General features: G+C 53.5%; 1 pseudogene; it reads left to right on the top strand.

Moving 5' to 3' along the window:
- The first annotated feature begins 278 nt into the window (after window positions 1–278).
- LOC147990421 (plant-specific TFIIB-related protein PTF2-like) overlaps window positions 279–20541 on the top strand; it is a 32359-nt pseudogene continuing 12096 nt past the window's right edge.

Genomic DNA, 20541 nt, shown 5'->3' with positions numbered 1-20541 from the left:
TGACAGGAAAGCTTCAACCCAAGATTAAAAATGCTTCAACCGTATATACCGAAAGCTGTAAACGTTCAGTGCTATCGAGGAAAGCTACAACCGTCTATATAAAATGCTATAACCTTTGATGAAAAAAGCTTCAACCAAACGATAGAGAAAAGCTACATCATTCATGAAGAAGATGCAACCCTTTGACAGCCAGGACAACGTTTTGCTGCAACCACACAAAATGTTTGCTGCTACCATAGACAGTAATTGTTACCACCATTCACGGCGGTGATCGGTGACTGAAAATCAAAAAAGTTGCAACCGGCGACGAAAAAAGCTTCAACCGGCTAGAAAAAAGCTTCGACCGAAGATATAGAAAGCTTCAACCGGTGACAAGAAACGCAAAAAGCTACAATCGTTAACACAAAAGCTTCAACCATATATTTCAAAAGCTTCAACCAGAGACCGACGACGAAAAAGCTGCAGCGGCGAGCCGTTGATGCACACGACCGTTTTCTATGCACCAATGATACTGCGACGGATGCTGGAACCGGCGGCCCCGACATTGTTGGACCTGGCGGCCGCCATTACCGCCTGTTTTTGATGCAGCTGGTACCTTTTTTGCTGCAGCGGAGAATGTGAGCAGCGGCGAGTGGCGATGGCGAGCGGCGACGGCGAGTGACGGCGAGCGGCAGCCATGACGAGCCACCGATACGGCGAGCCACCAGGAACGCGGGGTGTGGCAGACGGCGATGGCGGCCAGAGTCAACGATGCGCGGCGGATAAGGAAGACGATGACCAGGTCCACATCGAGCCCGTCCGATACGTGCGTGATCGAGCGGTTCCGCGCGCTCCGTGTTAGACAGATCCAGTGGCCCACGCGGGACCGGCCGAAAGTTTCGGCCGGTGCGCCGGCGCCTATTAGCGCCCTTTGCAGATCGGCGTCCACACCGAGCTGCTACTCGGCTTCTTCGCCGTCTTCTTTCCCCTCATCGTTTCTTCCCGCTCAAGCCACCGCCCTCCTTAGCATCTGACCTCCCCGCCGCACCGGACGCCGCTGGTCGCGCGCGCGATGGAGTCGACGTGCGTGTCGTGCGGCGAGGGCCCGGTGATTCCGGAACCGGCCTCGGGCGTGCTCGTCTGCACCGCCTGCGGCGTCGTCCATGACGCCGGCGCCGACGAGTTCGTCAACTCCACCTGCTTCACCGAGGGCGGGGAACTCGACCGTCGCGCCGCCACCACCGTCCACCACAGCTCCCAGTCCCCCTACCTCGACCACAAACTCTACGCCGCCTCCGACGTCATCACCTCCATGGCCGCCCGCTTCTCACTCTCGGCCAGCCGCGTCGACGAGGTCCTCAGAATAGCCCAATCCGCCACCGACAGGAATCTCGCCTGCCTGGGCACTGCCTTTCTCCCTGCGCTCGCAGCCGCCTGCACCTTGCTCGTCGCGCGATCCCACCGCCTTCCGATCTCCTTCGCCGAGGCCGCTGAGGCCGCGGCCTGCACCACGTTCGTGCTCGCTAACCTCGTGTACCGCATCGCCTCCCAACTCTACCTCCCTCCCCTCCCGTCCTTTGACTACTCTGCCGCGCTCGAACGCGCGGTGGAACGCTCAGGCAAGCTCACCGAAGCTGCGGGTGAGAAGAGGGATGCCATCCTTTCCCAAGCCCGATTTCTCCTCTGATGCGCCTCCAAGTGGTCGCTCACGACCGGTAGGCACCCGCTCCCACTTGTCGCTGGCGTCTCAGCACATAGCATATGCATGCACGTTAAAAAAAGAGGGTGTTGTATTGCACGTGACAAGCTTTGCTTTGGACTTTGTATTTATACACTATGTGTGCGTATTCGGGTGTCTCGGCCGGCTAGCAAGCGCACATATACGGTCCCGAATACCCGCCAGCTGAAGTGTACGTGTACATGAAATATAGCATGTGTTGGCATCAGATGGAATATACTTGGGCGTGAAGAAGAACAATAGAAAGGAAAGAAATATACAAACCGACATGGACGTGAAGAAGAATAGCAGAAGGAAAGAAATCCACGGCCGTGTCCCAGGTTGTCTAACTTGCCATCCATCGACACCCCGGGGTGGCTATATAAAGTCATTAGGAGGAGGCCCAGCAAAGGGGACCCCAGGCAGCCGAGGCCAAGAGAGATACAACACACATATCAAGACCCAGGAGGCACCTTCGGGAGGACTTGAAGATGGTGGCCGCTGTGTGCAGGTTGCAAGCAGCACGCGCCTGAAGGCGGCGGGCGGTGCCGGTACATGAGGAGATCAAGACACGCTGTGCACCCAGGAGGACGCGCCCATGGCAGCGGGTGTGCACCGAGAAAGACGCAATGATGACTATGGAAACGGCGTCACAATCATCTTTCTTTTTCTATGTGTTGTCGGCTATTTTGCAGGAAGAACGAACGCACGCACAAATAGAAGAGGCTACGCCCAGGCAAAGGAGACGCGCCGGCAACGGCAGCGTCCAGATAACCCAGGTAGCAAAGGAGAGGAGGAGGCAGCGCCGGTGTATGACGATGCGCCATGGTGCCGAACACGCCCCCGAGATAACGGCTCTGCGGAGATACGGCCGTGGGAGACATCTACATGCATGCAATCACAAGCATCGTGCAACAGCTAGCACGCCATCTGGTACGTAGAAGTGGTTTTGTTTGCAGGTTTCACTGCGGCAGGCACCAGGTCGCATCAAGACGACGAGGCTACTTCCGCACTTCACCAAAACGCTGAAGACGACAGTGTACCAATGGGGCTGCCAGCGCGCAGCCCATTGGACTCCTTTGTGGTGGCCGTCCTTGGTGATGAGGCCGACGATGTTTACTTCTTCAAGCTGGAGCCCTGAAGGCGCGAGGCTCACGGGGATGCCGCCGTGGATGGCGACATGGAGCTCGATAGGACGACGCCCTCGTTTTCTTCATCAAGCTGGCGTAATGGAGGACGAAGGTGGGGAGGCTTGCGAGGATGCCGCCGCCGTGCCGTGGTGGATCGCGGCACGAAGTTCACCAACACGACACCAGTGTAAACTTCATCAAGCCGGCGCCATGGAGGACGAAGGCGTGGAGGCTCTGGAGGATGCCTTCGCTGTGCCGCGGTGGATGGTGCCACGGAGTTCGCCAAGATGACGCCAATATCAATCAACCCGGTGCCGCAAGGATCGTGACGGGGAGCTCGCAAGGACGCCCGCCATCCACTTCGTCAAGCTGGAGCTAGAGGACGGAGGCGTGGCACCCGTCGAGGATGTCGCCGACGTCTACTTCGTCAAGCTGGGGCCCGGAGGTGTGGAGCTCGCAGGGACTCCGCCGTGTGCCGTGGAGGAAGGCGAGACGGAGCTCGCTAGGACGACGCCCGTCTTTTTCTTCATCAAGCCGGTGCCATGGAGGACAAAGTCGTGGAGGCTCGCAATGATGGCGCCGCCGTGTCACGGTGGATAGCGGCGCGGAGCTCGCCAAGACGACACCAACGCCAATATAACCAAGCCGGTGCCGTGGTGGATGGCGGCGCGGAGCTCGCCAAGACGACGCCCCTCGCCAACATCAACCCGGTATCGCGAAGGATCGTGGTGTGGAGCTCGCAAGGAGGACACCACCAATGTCTACCTCGTCAAGATGGAGCCCGCGACCCGGAGCCATGAAGATGACACACACCCTCGGTGCTGCCCGCAACACGGAGCCCGCGATGCGAAGAAGATGGTGCTACGTAATGATGTGGCTTCACCAACCCTTACCACTACATGGTGCTATTTGTGACACGAAGCCCATGGAGACGAGGCGTGATGGTGAGGAGGCGACTTGACTTCACCAACACTAACTCCCGATGGCCCCGTGAGGTGGTGCCTTTGTCTTGGAGGACCGCCGTAAACATGGCGTCCAGCCGAGACGAGGCACCAACCACACTGGCATTGCCGATCCGAGCGAGCGTTGGTTTTTCACCGACGCCGGTCTCCATAAGAATACTCCCGCGAGGCGAACCCCTTGCATATCCGATGAAGCCGCAACATCGTCAAGAAGTCCGAACAGAGCAGGACCCATGCAACTTCAACACCAACTACATCAACGTTGTCAAGACCGACGAGGCGCGACAGTGAGGGCGAACATGGCCAGCACAAAGCCATGTTTTGAGCGGCACGTGTACCGACGAGGACACAGGCTTTGCCGCCGCCCACACCACACACACACACCAGCATCATTATGCATGGAGAACGCGAAGCGAAGACAACGAAGGCGACCACATGGCTTAATCGGAGGTATCTCGCGGAGCAACCCGCGGGAGTAGTTAACCGGGAGCTTTTCGAGGCCCCGGGAACCAGGAGACCGCACATCGCCATAGTCAGGCAGGCCGCGCTAGTAGGCCAAGGAGCGCAACCATTTTTTATGGGATCTTGTAATTTTGTTCATCCAAAGAGATAAATGAAATACTTGTTTCCCGTATCACTTTTCTTTGTGTACTACGGTACACTGGCACGCCCGCATTTTTCTTTTTCCCCGGCGCATTAGAGAAATCAAATTCCCCCTCTTCCTTTTTAACGGAGTGCCATAAGATTTTTCTCGTGTCAAACAAATTGGCACGCCCAGTGGGACATGGTTCTCCTCCCATCTTTGCTTCACTGTGGTCGTCGAAATCGTCTTCGCCAATCTCCAATGTGTACGTCATGCTGCAAGGATCTTCGTCGGCAAGCCTCTTTCTTGCAGGTGAACTCTACCATGACAGTTAATCGGAGCCGCTATGATCTAGTATGGATCATTGCTGCCTATGGTCTTCTTCGAGCATGGCGCCAGGGTCTACATGTACCAAGCCTAAGATCCCGCGCAGTTTCAAACTGTGCAGTCAAAGAAGGCGCAAAGGTGGGCGGCGCCAAGACGATGGAGCGCCACGAGCTAATGCTGGAGGTGCACCCAGTTGAAGGAATCATCAAGGGCAGACATCCATGAAGACATGGATGCAGCTCAACGCCTCCGTGCTAATACTGTCAATGGGAGGGCTATTGCGGCATCCTTTCATGCCTCTACCCGGCTCGGCTCCTACTCAGAGCCGTCAACGCCAACACCACGACGCATCGAGGTCAAGCTAGCTGAAGGCTTGGAGGCCATCTCCCACAACCCACGTAGGCTCATGGTTGCAGATGGTCAAGACATCAAGATGATGAGAGGAACCCTCGACCCACTCAACATTGGCGGCCATGGGACCCTCCACGGCAAACACTTCCACCACAACAGGCGGACTGTCCTAGCCTGGGAGCTCGATCACAGCTCCATGTGACTGTCGACGGGTGTCGGTGTCAAAACCGGCGGATCTCGGGTAGGGGGTCCCGAACTGTGCGTCTAGGCCGGATGGTAACAGGAGGCAAGGGACATGAAGTTTTACCCAGGTTCGGGCCCTCTCGATGGAGGTAAAACCCTACGTCCTGCTTGATTAATATTGATGATATGGGTAGTACAAGAGTAGATCTACCACGAGATCGGAGAGGCTAAACCCTAGAAGCTAGCCTATGGTATGATTGTTGTTGTGTATGTTGTTCTACGGACTAAAACCCTCCGGTTTATATAGACACCGGAGAGGGTTAGGGTTACACAAAGTCGGTTACAATGGTAGGAGATCTGCATATCCGTATCGCCAAGCTTGCCTTCCACGCCAAGGAAAGTCCCTTCCGGACACGGGACGGAGTCTTCAATCTTGTATCTTCATTGTCCAGGAGTCCGGCTGAAGGTATAGTCCGGCCATCCGGACACCCCCTAATCCAGGACTCCCTCAGTAGCCCCCGAACCAGGCTTCAATGACGATGAGTCCAGCGCACAGATTGTCTTCGGCATTGCAAGGCGGGTTCTCCAAATTCCGTGTACCTGTTGAATAAAGTCCGGTTTCTTGTAGATGTTGCGCTCCTTAGCTTCTACGCCCAATAATGGCCGCTTCCCACGTGTCAAACGAATATGAAAAGTCTGAGTGTTTTTACATTCACACCCCTAGCCGCGTAAATGAGCTGACCTATTTAAGGGGACGAGGATTTAGATCCAAACCACATCTTCCCCCCTTCGCGAGTGTTCATCAGAGCGCATCCGACAAAGGTCCATTCCACCATGGCCAGCCGTCGCGACTCCTCCTCTCGCCCTTCCAGCCCTCAGCCTGGATATTGGGAGAGATGCTCCATCCCGCATAGCGAGCTAGTGATGCTCCAGACCAAGGGATTTCTCCCCCCGGCCTATATGGTCCCGGTTCGAGCCGGCCTTGCCATCTATAATGGCGGAGAGCAAGCAGAGAGTGCCCCTAATCCCTCCAAAAGAGAGCGGGTGTGCCTCGTCCCTTATTTAATAAGGGGGCTCGGATTTCTAATCCATCCATTTCTCTGGGGGCTCCTGGAGTTCTATGGCCTCCAGCTACACAATCTCACGCCTGCCTCCGTATTGCATATCACGGGCTTCGTAGCCCTCTGCGAGCTGTTTTTGGGTATCGAGGCTCATTTCGGGCTATGGAAAAGGTTATTCTACATTGTGCCCCGCTCTAAGGAGGGGTCAATGTATCAAGTGGGCGAAGCCGAAGTGTGGCGCATCGCCGGGACCGGATATCTGTCTGGAACCCCAAAGAAGGCGTCCGAAGACTGGCCCTCGGAATGGTTTTATATAGAAGACGTCCCGCTGCCGGATCTTGTCCGGATCGGCCTCCCTGAATTCGACAGTGCTCCCTTAAAGAAGCGCCAAAGCTGTCGTCCATGGAGCCCTCAGAGGGAAAGTGACCGGGACATCATTTACCTGATGGGCCGAATAAGATTGTTAGCCCATTCCGGACTAACCATGATCGGGGTTATGGCCGAATGCATTATGCGGGGGGTGCAACCGCTTCAGTACAGAAGCCACCCCATGTGGGACTTCAACGGGGAGGACGACGCCACCCGCTACGGCCGTAAGGGGCTGGATTCAGCTGCCGCTCTACTAAAGATCTTGTCCACTTTGTATAAGGGAGAAGAGGAGGAATTTCTCCGCGTCAACCCATAGGGTGGATTCTCTATGCACAATCCCCCAAGCTGGGTAAGCGGTCGCATTTACTTGCCCATCCGTTTTGTATTCCCATTGTTAAATATTCAGTCTGACGACTTCAACGCAGGAACTATGCCGGACTGTTAAGAAAATAAGCAGCCCTCCTCCACAACCCGAGGATCCAGGACAGTCCCTCGACCCGGCCTCTCAAGAGGATCCGGACATATCTATGGAGCTGATTGATGGAGTGTTCCATCAATTGAGCAAGGACAACGCCTTGGTGGCCATTATGGCCGATTACCCAGGGCTAATCCCGGCCTCCCAGGTAACTGAGATCGAAGTCCCAGTACCCTGAATAGGTGTCCGCCCTCTCGTGTTTTCAGTTTCCTGATTACAACCGAACTTTGCAGGGGAGGTTTTTGAGGCGGAAGGCCGAACCTGCGGCGACAAGTCAACGAGGGGCCGCAGGGCCCCGTGGGCAGAAAAGAAGTGCAGTCTGGACCGAGGCGTCAGCGCAAAGGTATGGCGCGCCCCCTTATCCCAGGTGTTATACCTTCGATGCATATTGACACTCGTGCTCTCTTCAGGACAAAGAGACCTTGCCGGACTATATCCGGAGAGACTGCCAATTGCGCGTCCACCAGCCAGGCTCCAAAGCCTAGTCCGGAGGCGGAGCCGAACGCAAGGCGCGCGCCAGATGCTCCTCCGATGGAGGATGTGGATGGGTTGTCTGCCACCAACTCTGAGGTGGAGAGTGCCATGAACCACATGCGCCGGACAATCCTTCGCGATGCTTGTTTCTCCCAAGGGGCGTTAGATGCCTTCAATTCAGGAGATGCGTACCTCCGTGCCGCTCAAAATGGTCTAGCCAGAGCCACGGAGCAATATGTAAAATACATACGGGTAAGAAAATTTTGGTAATTATATATATATACCAGTAGCCCCCGAGACTTGAAACAGTTAGAATAACTGATTTAAGGATCATTTGTTATGCAGGTTCTTACAGAAAAGAATTCCCTACTGTCCAAGGAGCTGGAAGAGTGCAAAGCCCAACTTGAGGCCGCACTGGCCGCGGCAGGGGAGCCCAAGGAGACCCCCTCTGGTAATATACACTTCGAAAGATAAGTATTTTGCGAAGCACGGCATGGGTGCGAATCTGACAAACGAAATTGCAGATGGCGCCGGATTGAATCCGAAAAGGCAACACCTCCTACGCCAGTTAAAGGCTGGTGAGAAGGTGCTGACAAAGGTGAGGCGGGAGAAGAACGATCTCCAAGATGGCAACACCAAGCTGGGCGTCGAGCTGAAAGATGTTCGTGCCCAGCTGTCAGACTCCGTTAAGGAGAATCAGCGGCTTCGGCGTGACATATTTAGTAAGTGCTTGAACAAACCTTTGAAAGAAAGTTCGGCGGGGAAGTCGACTAACAGAGCAATGCCTGTAGGTGTGCTAATAGGTCGTCCTGCAGAGGAGATGCCCGGTTCTACGGGTGACCTTCTTCCCGAGCTCTCGCAACTGCTCGATCGAGTTCGACAGGCGATGCAAGGCGTTGCCCAGGCCCTGTGGCCATCCATCTCCATGCCCGAAGGTCTTGGAGAGCTTGAGGAGAAGCTAAAGGGAGCACGGCGGCGCTACCAATTGTGGAAGATATCGGCCTGCCGTCAAGGCGCTAGGGAGGCCTGGGCCATGGTGAAGACGCGGTACACAAAGGCTGACCCCAACCACATGGCCGAGGTCGGTCCTGTAGGGCCCAATGGGAAGGAGATCCCTGTAAGCTTAGTATACGGCCAAGTAGAGTTGGCCGCAAAGTATTCCCAACAGGACTGTAAATTAGGCAGCCTGTTAGATGGTATTGAAGAGGAATACAATCAGTCAAAATGACTATGTAATTTAATTGACATTTATAATGCCTTCTAGCCGGATTGTAGATCATTTGTCATGGCCGACCTTTTCGCTTCAGCCTCGGGACCTGACGGTCCGGAGTGTGTCTGAATTCCCATGTGGTTATATAGGAACCGGGGAATGCATGGAGACCAGGCGTAGGGGTCATTAGTGCGTGAACAAACAAGTGCCCGACTAGTTATGTTATATTACATGGTTAGTAAGAAACATCTTCCAGGGAGAATAGTTCCGTTAGGGGTTCCTTTCCCTGGGAGGCATGCCCTAAAGTGCATGTCTATGCTGCGAAAAGAAACGCAGGAAAAACATCTGGGGGCGTATAGATAAATAATAAAAAGGATCATCTTTAGTTCACCGACTGAATATTCCCTTAAGAACGCTAGCTTTCAGCTTCACCCAGTCTGAGGTACACGTCCGGCTGACCCGGCAGTAACAATCGTAGAGGTGCTCCCTTTACCACCTAGCTGAACAATCGGGAACGTAGGGGTAAGCACAGGAGCCAGGCAACCCAGCTTGGCCAAAACTTAAGTCATATCGATGCATATAATGGTGAATAAAAGGTACATGCGGAAGTGTGACACATGTGTTGGGCAGGAAGCCCGTATAAATAAGCTTCTATTAAAAGAAGCCCCCAGGTTTAATGAGTGCGAATAGCACATCATTTGATGAGCCTTTAAAGGTTATAAGAGAAAGGAAGGGGTGAAGGGGAGAAATGTAAGACAGACAGTATATATAAAAAATGGACAGAGGAAGGAGACGAACACAGAGTCCGGCGCTAGGCATAGAATCTTCGAAGACGGGCTACGTTCCATGGGTTTGGCTCGAGTCGGTTATCCGATGCATCTCGCAGGCGGTACGCTCCACCAGTCAGGACTTGGTCAATTATGAAGGGACATTCCCACTTGGGCTTGAGTTTGTCCTTTTTCTTGTCCGGCAGGCGTAGAACTAATTCGCCAACATTGTAATTTTTGGCCCGTACTTCTCTGCTCTGGTATCTTCAAGCCTGCTGTTGATAGAATGTGGAACGGGCTTTTGCCACGTCGCGCTTCTCCTCCAATGCGTCCAAACTGTCCTGCCGATCGAGCTCGGCTTCTCTTTCTTCGTACATGCGCACTTGAGTTGAGTCATGAATTATGTCGCAAGGCAAAACTGCCTCTGCGCCGTACACCATAAAGAATGGTGTGTATCCGGTGGTGCGATTCGGCGTGGTCTGCAGCCCCCAGAGTACGGAGTCGAGCTCCTCTACCCAGTGCGTGTTAGATTCCTTGAGGGACCGCACTAATCTGGGTTTGATGCCGCTCATGATAAGACCATTTGCACGTTCGACCTGGCCGTTAGTTTGTGGGTGATAGACGGAAGCATAATCGAGCTTGATGCCCATGTTTTTGCACCAGAGTTTTACCTCGTCGGCCGTGAAGTTCGTGTCGTTATCAGTGATGATGCTGTGGGGGACGCCGTAACGGTGTACAACCCCGGATATAAAGTCTATCACCGGTCTAGATTCGGCCGTCTTAACAGGCTTGGCTTCTATCCATTTGGTGAACTTATCCACCATGACCAGTAAGTATATTTGCTTGTGGGTTCCGCCTTTAAGGGGTCCAACCATGTCAAGCCCCCAGACCGCGAAGGGCCAAGTAATGGGGATAGTTTGGAGGGCGGTGGGTGGCATATGGCTTTGGTTTGCAAAGAGCTGGCAACCGGTGCATCGTTGGACTAAGTCCTGAGCGTCTGCCCGGGCCGTCGGCCAATAGAAGCCTGTACGGAAGGCCTTGCTTACAAGGGACCGAGCTGCAGCGTGATGACCGCCGAGTCCGGCATGAATTTCAGCCAGGAGGTTCCACCCCTCCTCTTCGGACATGCACCTTTGAAGGACTCCGGTAGCGCTTTTCTTATAAAGCTCTCCCTCGTGGACTCTGTAGGCTTTGGATCGCCGCACTATGCAGCGTGTCTCATTTTGGTCCTCGGGGAGTTCTTGCCTAGTAAGGTAGGCGAGGAATGGTTCTGTCCACGGGGCGATGACGGCCATTATTACGTGGGCTGAAGGTGTTATTTCATTGGCAGAGCCTCCGATTGTGTCAGAATGTTCGGTGTCGGGCAGTGCGGTTGGGTCCGGGCTGTTATTGTTCGGCTCCCCTTCCCATACTACGGATGGCTTGAACAGCCTTTCCAAAAAGATGTTGGGGGGGACTACATCGCGTTTTGCGCCGATGCGTGCCAGGACATCTGCCGCCTGATTATTTTCCCGGGCTATATGGTGAAATTCAAGCCCCTCGAACCGAGCTGACATTTTTAGGACAGCGTTGCGGTAAGCTGACATTTTTGGATCCTTGGCATCGAAGTCTCCATTTATTTGGGATATTGCGAGGTTCGAGTCCCCGCGCACCTCTAGGCGTTGAATGCCCATGGATACTGCCATCCGGAGACCATGTAAAAGGGCCTCATATTCGGCTGCATTGTTGGAGTCCGTGTACATAATCTGGAGTACATATTGAACTGTGTCTCCTGTGGGGGACGTCAGAACGACGCCAGCCCCCGGTCCGGCCAACATCTTGGAGCCGTCGAAATGCATGATCCAATTTGAATATGTGGCGTACTCTTTAGGGAGTTCGGCCTTCGTCCATTCTGCGACGAAGTCGGCCAAGACTTGCGACTTGATGGCTTGCCGTGGCTTATAAGTTATGTCGAATGGGAGGAGCTCAATGGCCCATTTTGCAATCCGGCCCGTTGCGTCACGGTTGTTTATAATATCGTTAAGTGGTACTTCCGAGGCTAATGTTATTGAACACTCTTGAAAGTAGTGTCGCAGCTTCCGGGATGCCATGAATACTGCGTACGCAATCTTTTGATAATGCGGATACCATGATTTGCAGGGAGTGAGGATAGTGGACACATAATAGACCGGCTTTTGAAGGGGGAATTTGTGTCCGTCCGCTTCTCGTTCGACGACGAGCACTGCGCTTACAACCTGATGTGTTGCTGCAATGTATAATAGCATTGGTTCGCCAATGTTTGGGGCGGCCAGGACTGGGTTTGTTGCCAGTATGGCTTTTATTTCGCCGAGTTCGGCCGTGGCTGCATCCATCCATTCGAAGTGTTCGGTGCGCCGAAGGAGGCGGTAAAGGGGTAGGGCCTTTTCTCCCAAGCGGGAGATAAAGCGGCTTAGAGCCGCCACGCATCCGGTTAACTTTTGTATTTGTTTGAGGTCCTTTGGGATATCCAGTTGCGACAGAGCTCGGATATTGGCTGGATTTGCTTTAATCCCTCTACTGGATACAATGAAGCCCAAGAGCTTTCCGGCTGGAACACCGAAAACGCATTTTTCCGGGTTGAGCTTGATGTCGTATGTTCGGAGGTTATCAAATGTGAGCCTCAAGTCGTCTACTAGAGATTCGACATGTCTTGTTTTGACGACCACATCATCTACATATGCCTCTATTGTTTTGCCAATCTGACTTGCCAGACATGTCTGAATCATGCGCTGATATGTTGCGCCGGCATTTTTGAGCCTGAAGGGCATCGTGTTGAAGCAGAATGGGCCGTATGGTGTGATAAATGCCGTTGTGGCTTGGTCTGGTTCTGCCATCTTGATTTGATGGTAGCCGGAATATGCGTCAAGGAAACACAATGAATCGTGTCCTGCGGTAGCGTCGATAATTTGATCGATGCAGGGGAGGGGGAAGGGATCCTTTGGGCAAGCCTTGTTAAGGTCTTTAAAATCAACACACAGGCGCCAGGATTTGTCCTTCTTAGGTATCATCACCAGGTTTGCTAGCCATTCTGGATGTTTTATATCTCTAATGAATCTGGCCTCCAATAGCTTTGCTAGCTCCTCTCCCATGGCATGTCTCTTAGGTTCGGAAAAACGCCGAAGAGCCTGTTTGACAGGTTTGAATCCTGTTTCGATATTTAAGCTGTGCTCGGCCAGCCTGCGTGGGATTCCTGGCATGTCTGAAGGGTGCCAGGCGAAAATGTCCCAATTCTCTCGTAGGAACTCTCGCAGTGCGGCGTCTACATCATGGTTTAACGGTGCCCCGATGGAAGCTGTTTTATTGGGGTCCGTTGGATGGACTTGGAATTTGACTATTTCGTCCGCGGGCTTAAAGGAGGTGGACTTGAATCTTTTGTCGAGTACCACATCGTCCCGATTCACCGTAGAGCACAGCGCAGTCAGTTCCTCAGCCGCTAGGGCTTCGGATAGTGCCTCGAGGGCCAGTGCGGCTGTCTTGTTTTCAGCGCGGAGTGCTGTGTCCGGATCACTAGCGAGAGTGATGATCCCGTTAGGCCCAGGCATCTTGAGCTTCATGTACCCGTAATGGGGTATTGCTTGGAAGATTGTAAATGCTTCCCGCCCTAGCAGAGCGTGATAACCGCTACTGAACGGAGCCACATGGAACGTGATCTCTTCGGACCTGTAATTATCCGGCGTGCCGAACACCACATCTAGTGTGATTTTTCCTGTACAGCGCGCTTCCCGACTGAGGATTATTCCTCTAAAGGTTGTGCTACTTCGCTCAATGCGGTTCCAGTCTATTTCCATTTTTTGAAGGGTTTCCTTATAAATGAGGTTCAATCCGCTGCCGCCGTCCATGAGTACCTTGGTAAGACGAAAGCCGTCCACTATTGGACTGAGGACCAATGCGGCTGGTGCTCGGGCAGTTCGGAATTTAGGTTCATCACTAGCGTTAAAGGTAATAGCCATGTCACTCCATGGGTTTATTGTTGCTACTTGGTAGACTTCGGCAAGGCTGCGGAGTGTCCTTTTTCGCATATTATTTGATGCGAAAGTCTCGAAGACTGTTAATACCGTATTGGTGTCTCTGGGGTGGCTTTCTGTGGCCTTCGGAATTAGGAGATTTTCGCCAATTTTGGCCACCTTCCGGAGTATCCAACATGCTCTAAGGCTGTGAGTTGGTGTGGTGTCCTCTGTATTGTGAATTTTACAGGGTCCATTAAGCCATCCTTCCAGTACGGTTCCATGCCCTGTAGAGGGTTTTTGCTTTTTAGTGCTTGACCCAGGTGTCTGGTGATGATGCACCCTTTTATTTCGGACTGGGTTTGTATTCAGGGCCGGATTGTCCCAAAAATTTATTTCAGTTTTCCAAGCGCTTTCCATCGCACAGTACTTTCGTACAATGGACGCCAAGTCAGCGAAGCGTGTAATATCACGGCGACTTATGGCGTTGAGTATTCCCTTGTCCGTGCAATTATTGTAGAAGATTGAGATTGCGTCTTCCTCGTGGCAGTCCCTTAGCCTGTTCTTAACCAGGAGGAATTTGGCCTAGTAATGATGTACTGTTTCATTGGGTTCTTGCCTGATTTTGGATAGATCGCTTATGTTGGGGTGGGTGGGTGGAATTAAATCCGAAGCCTCATCCCATCTGAGGCTCAGAGGCCGAGGAATTTCTGAACTCGAAAATTTGGATTCCTGGATGTTGTCCAATGAATCCAGCCCGTCGCCTGACTCTAAGTTCAGGTCTTGAGTGATATCCTCCCCTCCGCGGGTATCCGTCTTGGAGGGATCGGGAATCCGGACGTAGCGAGTCCTTAAGATAGATGAAGGGTCGCTGCACTGTCCCTCTACCATGGCAACGTGATGGGTGAGTTGGGGAGAGTTAATCTCTCTCAGATCGGGTTTAGGCCCAATCTGGTCGTAATCCGTAGCGACTCCCAGGGCGGCGAAGCGATCCAAGAGCTCGTTTATGGAGGAGAGCTCCATTGGATCTAACTGCTTGGCGAGTTCCGAGCTGACATGAAGATTGTTTTCGATGGCTTGAGAGGTCATCGTCGGCGCAGAAGCCGAACAGGCGGTCATAAGAAAACCACCTAGCCGAAGGGTTTGGCCGACAGCCAAAGCTCCCTTAGCAACGGCGCCGTCTTTAAAGACGGGGCGAGGCATCCTTCCTGATGGCGACGACACAGAGGAACTCTCAATGAAAGCACCAATGTCGGTGTCAAAACCGGCGGATCTCGGGTAGGGGGTCCCGAACTGTGCGTCTAGGCCGGATGGTAACAGGAGGCAAGGGACACGAAGTTTTACCCAGGTTCGGGCCCTCTCGATGGAGGTAAAACCCTACGTCCTGCTTGATTAATATTGATGATATGGGTAGTGCGAGAGTAGATCTACCACGAGATCGGAGAGGCTAAACCCTAGAAGCTAGCCTATGGTATGATTGTTGTTGTGTATGTTGTTCTACGGACTAAAACCCTCCAGTTTATATAGACACCGGAGAGGGTTAGGGTTACACAAAGTCGGTTACAATGGTAGGAGATCTGCATATCCGTATCGCCAAGCTTGCCTTCCACGCCAAGGAAAGTCCCTTCCGGACACGGGACGGAGTCTTCAATCTTGTATCTTCATTGTCCAGGAGTCAGGCTGAAGGTATAGTCCAGCCATCCGGACACCCCCTAATCCAGGACTCCCTCAACGGGGCTCCATCATCCAGTCGGCACCATGTGCCACTCCGTCCTCTCCAGGTGAAGGGTCGTTAGTGTAGGCGCAAACTGCGGCTCACCCGAGCTGACACGGGACTCCTCCAAGGTGGGTTACCATCCACACCATCACCGACAATGAGTGCCCCCAAGGCGGGGCACCGGCTACACCTCCGTCGGCATGGAGTTCCCACAAGACGGGGCACCATCTACCTCAATTGACATGAAGCTCGACTAGGAGGGATGCCTTTTTCACATCCACCGACACAGATATCACCAAAGATGAGACGTTATCTACACCGCCATCGCGGAGCTTGAGCAAGGTGGGGACATCATCTACATCGTTGCTGCCTACAAGAAGCTGGGCCCAGGCGGGGCTCGCTCTACACCACCGCGAGCAAGGTGTTTAGCCTTCGGTGGGGCTCGGTCTGAACCATCCTATACATGTGCATGCTCCGGGTGGACCACCATCAACACCGTCACTAACTGGGGGCTGGCGCCAGCTACACCAACTTGGAACTCGCCAAAGGAGGCACCAAAGGACGCACCATAACGGCAGCGTCCAGGAGATGTCATCGAAAGGGAGAAGTGCACTAGGGAGGCGACGATACATTGGTGGTGGCAAACACACCACGTGCGCCTTGAGGTTGCATTACCAAGAAGACAAGCAAGACAAAGACTCACGCAGGGGGCGGAGGAGTGGCCGCGCCCATGGCGGCGGCACGCTCGCCCGGCAACATGTGTGCGGCCCGGCGCTGTCCGGCGGCGACAGTGCATGAGCCGAGATGGACGCATGGCCAAGAAAAGGCACACACACATCCATCCATCACCCAACACATCATCCAGCCATCTCTCATCACATCCGCCCAGCATACACACACCTGAGGAGCACGCACAAGCGGCAACGGTAGGACGAGCCGACGGCGGCGGCGGAATCGTCGGGCAACGCGCGTGCCCTGGCCCTAATCAGCGGCCATCGTGTGAGGAGATGCACCCGTGGATGTCCATGGAGAAGCCGAGCTGCCAGAGGAATCTGAGGCGCACGCACTCTACCTGGCTCGGCGGACGGCTCCGGTGGCAACATGCCTGTCGGGAGAGGCATAACGATGTATCTCCTTGTGTTATATCCACTTTCTTGCAGGATGGTCAGCGTTTAGGAGATGGGGAAGCAGCCGTAACAGAGTGGGTCCCAGGAAAACACACCCTCAAAAAAGGCACAAAGAGAAGGGAAGGAGCCAAGAGAGAAGAGACGCGCCGACTGCGGCAGCGAGTACGACAACCTCGTTTGGAGGTGCATGTACACTAGACCGGCAAGAGAACGTCGCGGCAGCGGCGACGGCAGCGTCACCCATCCAAGCTCTAAGATGCACCGGCAGCGACGGCAAGACAGCCGCGTGAAGTCAAGCTAGCTCTCTGCAGAAGCATTTGAAGACATCTTGGGTTGCATGGCACATGCATACGAGGCCACGCACAATTTTTTTATAATTCTTTTCTTTGTTCTCACTTAGCAAACGCAGACGAACATGGAGATGCGCCCGCGGTGTGGCAGCGTCAAGGGAGCCGCCGAAGAGGCCCTAGCACTTGGTGCACTTGCTCCAAAGGCAGACATGGACGACGTAACAACGACATCATCTCCATGAACGTACCATGACGTTGACGCACGTCCGCTGGAGAACTCGCCGGTGGTGTCTTCTTCCATGTGCGTTTTCACGACAACGGTGGCGAGGCCGCCAGCGTGTATCGCGAGGCCAACTCTACCTCGACGATGACATCAGAGGGGTTGCCGGCGTATGGCCTGGCGCCATCTACACCATCACCATAATGTACGAGCTGCCAGCATGCAGCCCGGAGTCATCTCCTCTTCCTCTAACCCCTGGACGACGCCCCGAGCCAGACGAGATCCACGTGGTGATCAAGTGCAGTTGTACACAAGCAAGTAGGAGAAGGCCAACATCCAAGGCTGCACCATCCTCTATCCGGGATGTGGGAAGAACAAATTCATGGCGTCCATCTTCAAGGAGATGCCTTCATGTGTCTTCTTTGTTTCTCTTTGTCGTCCTCATATTTCAGTATATCCACCGGCCGAACAAACACCCGAGAGCCGCAACACACAAACCAGGTGGAGATGCGCCCGTGGTGGTAATGTCGAGCAACCCAGGAGGCAGCAGATGGAGGCCGCAGGCACCGCGCTGAGGAGGACCATGCGCTCTAGCCGGGACCATTGCGGATGATGTGCCGACCGCCGTGGTGCTACAGTGCCTTCTTCCATCTGCACCAACACACTACATCGACAACCATCCGGGAGCGGCGATGCAAAGAGCGCCCTAGACGGAGCATCCACACGTGCCCAAGGTGGCCACGGATGGCATGCCAACGACTAGGGTGTATGTCCATCCGGTGAAGCAGGAAAGGCATCCGTCATTAGGTGAAAAGGCGAAGCCGTGTACACACGAGGAGGAGGAAGCCAGCATCCAAGGCTCCACCACCATCCTCCTACACCAAGAAGAACGAAATCATGGCGTCCGTCTTCTTCAATGGGACACCTGCATAGTTAATGTATGTTTATCTCTCTTTTCATCTCTCATTTCAGCGAGCGATGACGCACAGCGCGCCGCGTTGGATGACGCACACACTCAGTTGGAGGCAACAACACCACGCCGCCAATATAAGCTGCGCCAAAGGGAAGTTGCAGAAGAGGCCCCGGCACTTGACGCACTTGTGCCCAAGGCAGCCATGGATGACGCACCGGCAACTGCACCCCATGGAAGTACCACGACATCGACGGACGCCTGCCAGAGAGCTCTTTGGCGGTGTCTCTTCCATGTATGCTTCCAAAACGGCAGTGGCAAGGCTGTCGGGGAGTAGCTCGGCGCTAACTCCACGCCACCGATGACATTGGAGGGGTTGCGGTGTGCGGCCTGGTGCCATCTACACCACCCGTGACCATGTTGGAGTCATCATCATCAACCTTCGGCTCAACAAGGAAGGCTGATACATCAACATGTCTTCACCATCTTCGTCGACTTCACACCCGGCGGGGACACGGACTACAACGACGTGCTGCCATCCAACTACATCGGCACGGTGTCGTGATCTTCATGAACTCTTCATTTGGCAAGGGTGTCGTCTGCATCGCAGCTGACACAAGCCAACGTCAGATGTTATTCACGCCGACTTTTGACTTGACAAGGTCGTTGGTTCCATTGACACCCGACATCTCCTGCATCTGACCCAACATCCACCCCGATGCACATCATCAACATCGTCTTAGCGCCGGCGAGGCGAAGCTGTACTCCACCGATATGTCTTTCTCCGATGAAGCAACCCATATCTTTCCAGGCACCGACGAGGCGAAGGCAAGTCATCTAGTCCGACACCGACAAGGCGGACACCACCAGGCCGGGCACCGACGAGGCAAAGGCCGCCCACTTCATCATCGGACAACGACAAGACGGAGGGATACGGCTTAGTAGAGCTGGATCGATTGTGTACCGCTCTCCCTTTCACTTCATCACCATGTCCCCACCATCTACACCAAGCTAACAACACAATCAAAGCCTTCAACAAGACACTCAGCAAGATACTCAAGAAGACAGTGACAAGGAATGGGAGAGACTGGCATGACCATCTCCTCGAGTCCTTGTGGGCGTATCGCGTTACTGTCCGTACTCCAACACAGGTGACTCTGTTTTCTCTCATTTACGGGAGTGAGGCGGTCCTACCACTGGAGGTCCAGCTACCCTATTTGAGGGTGGCTATCCAAGATGAGATCACCCAAGACGAACAGGTACAGTTTCGGTTTCAGGAGCTCAATGCCCTTGAAGAGGGGCGACTTCATGCCTTATAGCACCCGGAGATTTACCGCCAGAATATGGTGAGAGCTTATGACAAGCTCGTCAAGCAACACGTCTTCCGCAAAGGCGAGTTGGTCCTCGTGCTTAGGCAGCCCATTATCATGACGCATAAGACGAAGGGTAAGTTCGAGCCAAAGTGGGAAGGACCATACGTGATCGTGCAAGTCTACGACGAGGGAGCATATATACCCATTCGTCGATTTCCAGGGAGTCCGACCTATGCCCCTAATCAACGGAAGGTTCCTAATTTTTTTTTATTTTTTTGCCTCTTTTGTTGCCTTTTGGATTTTCATCGGGGAAACTTTTTCTGTGGGCTTTTGGATCCATGATGCATTCTCCTTAGCATTTCGTGGATATATCTAGTTTTCCCCAAAAAATTTTACGGACTAAGTAAAAAAAATGGCTTTCCCCTATCGCACTACGCTGTTGATTGAAGTTTCGGCTACCCTAGGACTTGTTGGAGGGCGGCACAATGTGTCCATTTGCAGGTGGAGTGGCTCCTACACCCACAATGCACGACACGTACCAGGTGTATGCTTCCGGAGGCAGCGGAGATGATTACTTGTGCACTTTTGAGTATTGAGACCCCGCGCTCTTTATGTTTCCCGGCATGCCTCGTGTTCACAGAGGCTCGCACTCCAGGGAAGACTATAGGAAAAGATCATGGAGGGCTGCCTGACCCGACACAAGTTGGTTTGGTGCGTAGTCACATGGCAACCCTGGGGTGCGCCACCAGAAGCCCCAGATAAAGTGTTAGAGGGTTTTTCCTAGTCCACAGAGGTGAATAGTTCCCTTCCAAGTTCCCAAGGTGGGTCCCCAAGAAATCCTGGAAGAAGAATACTCAAGAAGTTCGAGCCGAATGTCAAAACAAGTCCATGAAGTCCGCGGCAAATCAATCATCCGCGTGAGCAATCAAGATGAAATTCCGAAAGTCCAAGAAGCAAATCCAAGAAAGAAAATCCCAACAGTCCAAGAAGCAATCAAGTAGTCCCAAGCAATAAGGAACCCACTGAAAGGAATGCGGGAGGTAGCTGTTCACCACCCCTCAATATGCACGAAGAAAAATCGCCAATCCGTTGTCCCAAAACCATTTGCCCTGAACCTACCATACCCAAGTCTGTGGGTGCATGGGGCATGTGCAGGGGGCATGTTGAGCTGTGGGGCCCTCAATATGATGATGGGCTAGAGTATGAATTTTTGTTGCCTCTCGGAAGCATCCCGAGACACGACTTCTTCATACACGTACATCGAAGCTTATTTAATTTGTGGAGTTGCAATCGTCAAGGTCTTTTGACGGTTCCCAATGACAAGTCCTTCGGTAGCCTTCTCGGATATCGCGCCCAATAGCTGGTGTATAACGGGAAAGCCAACATTTTAAAAACCCACAATTTTTTTCTCTGC

Source organism: Triticum urartu, chromosome 1A, assembly GCF_056163025.1.
Source record: "Triticum urartu cultivar PI428250 chromosome 1A, HENAU_Tu73, whole genome shotgun sequence".
Classification (NCBI taxonomy): Eukaryota; Viridiplantae; Streptophyta; class Magnoliopsida; order Poales; family Poaceae; genus Triticum; species Triticum urartu.
The sequence above is the reverse complement of the archived record's forward strand: the minus strand, read 5'-3'. Positions and strand labels throughout refer to the sequence as shown.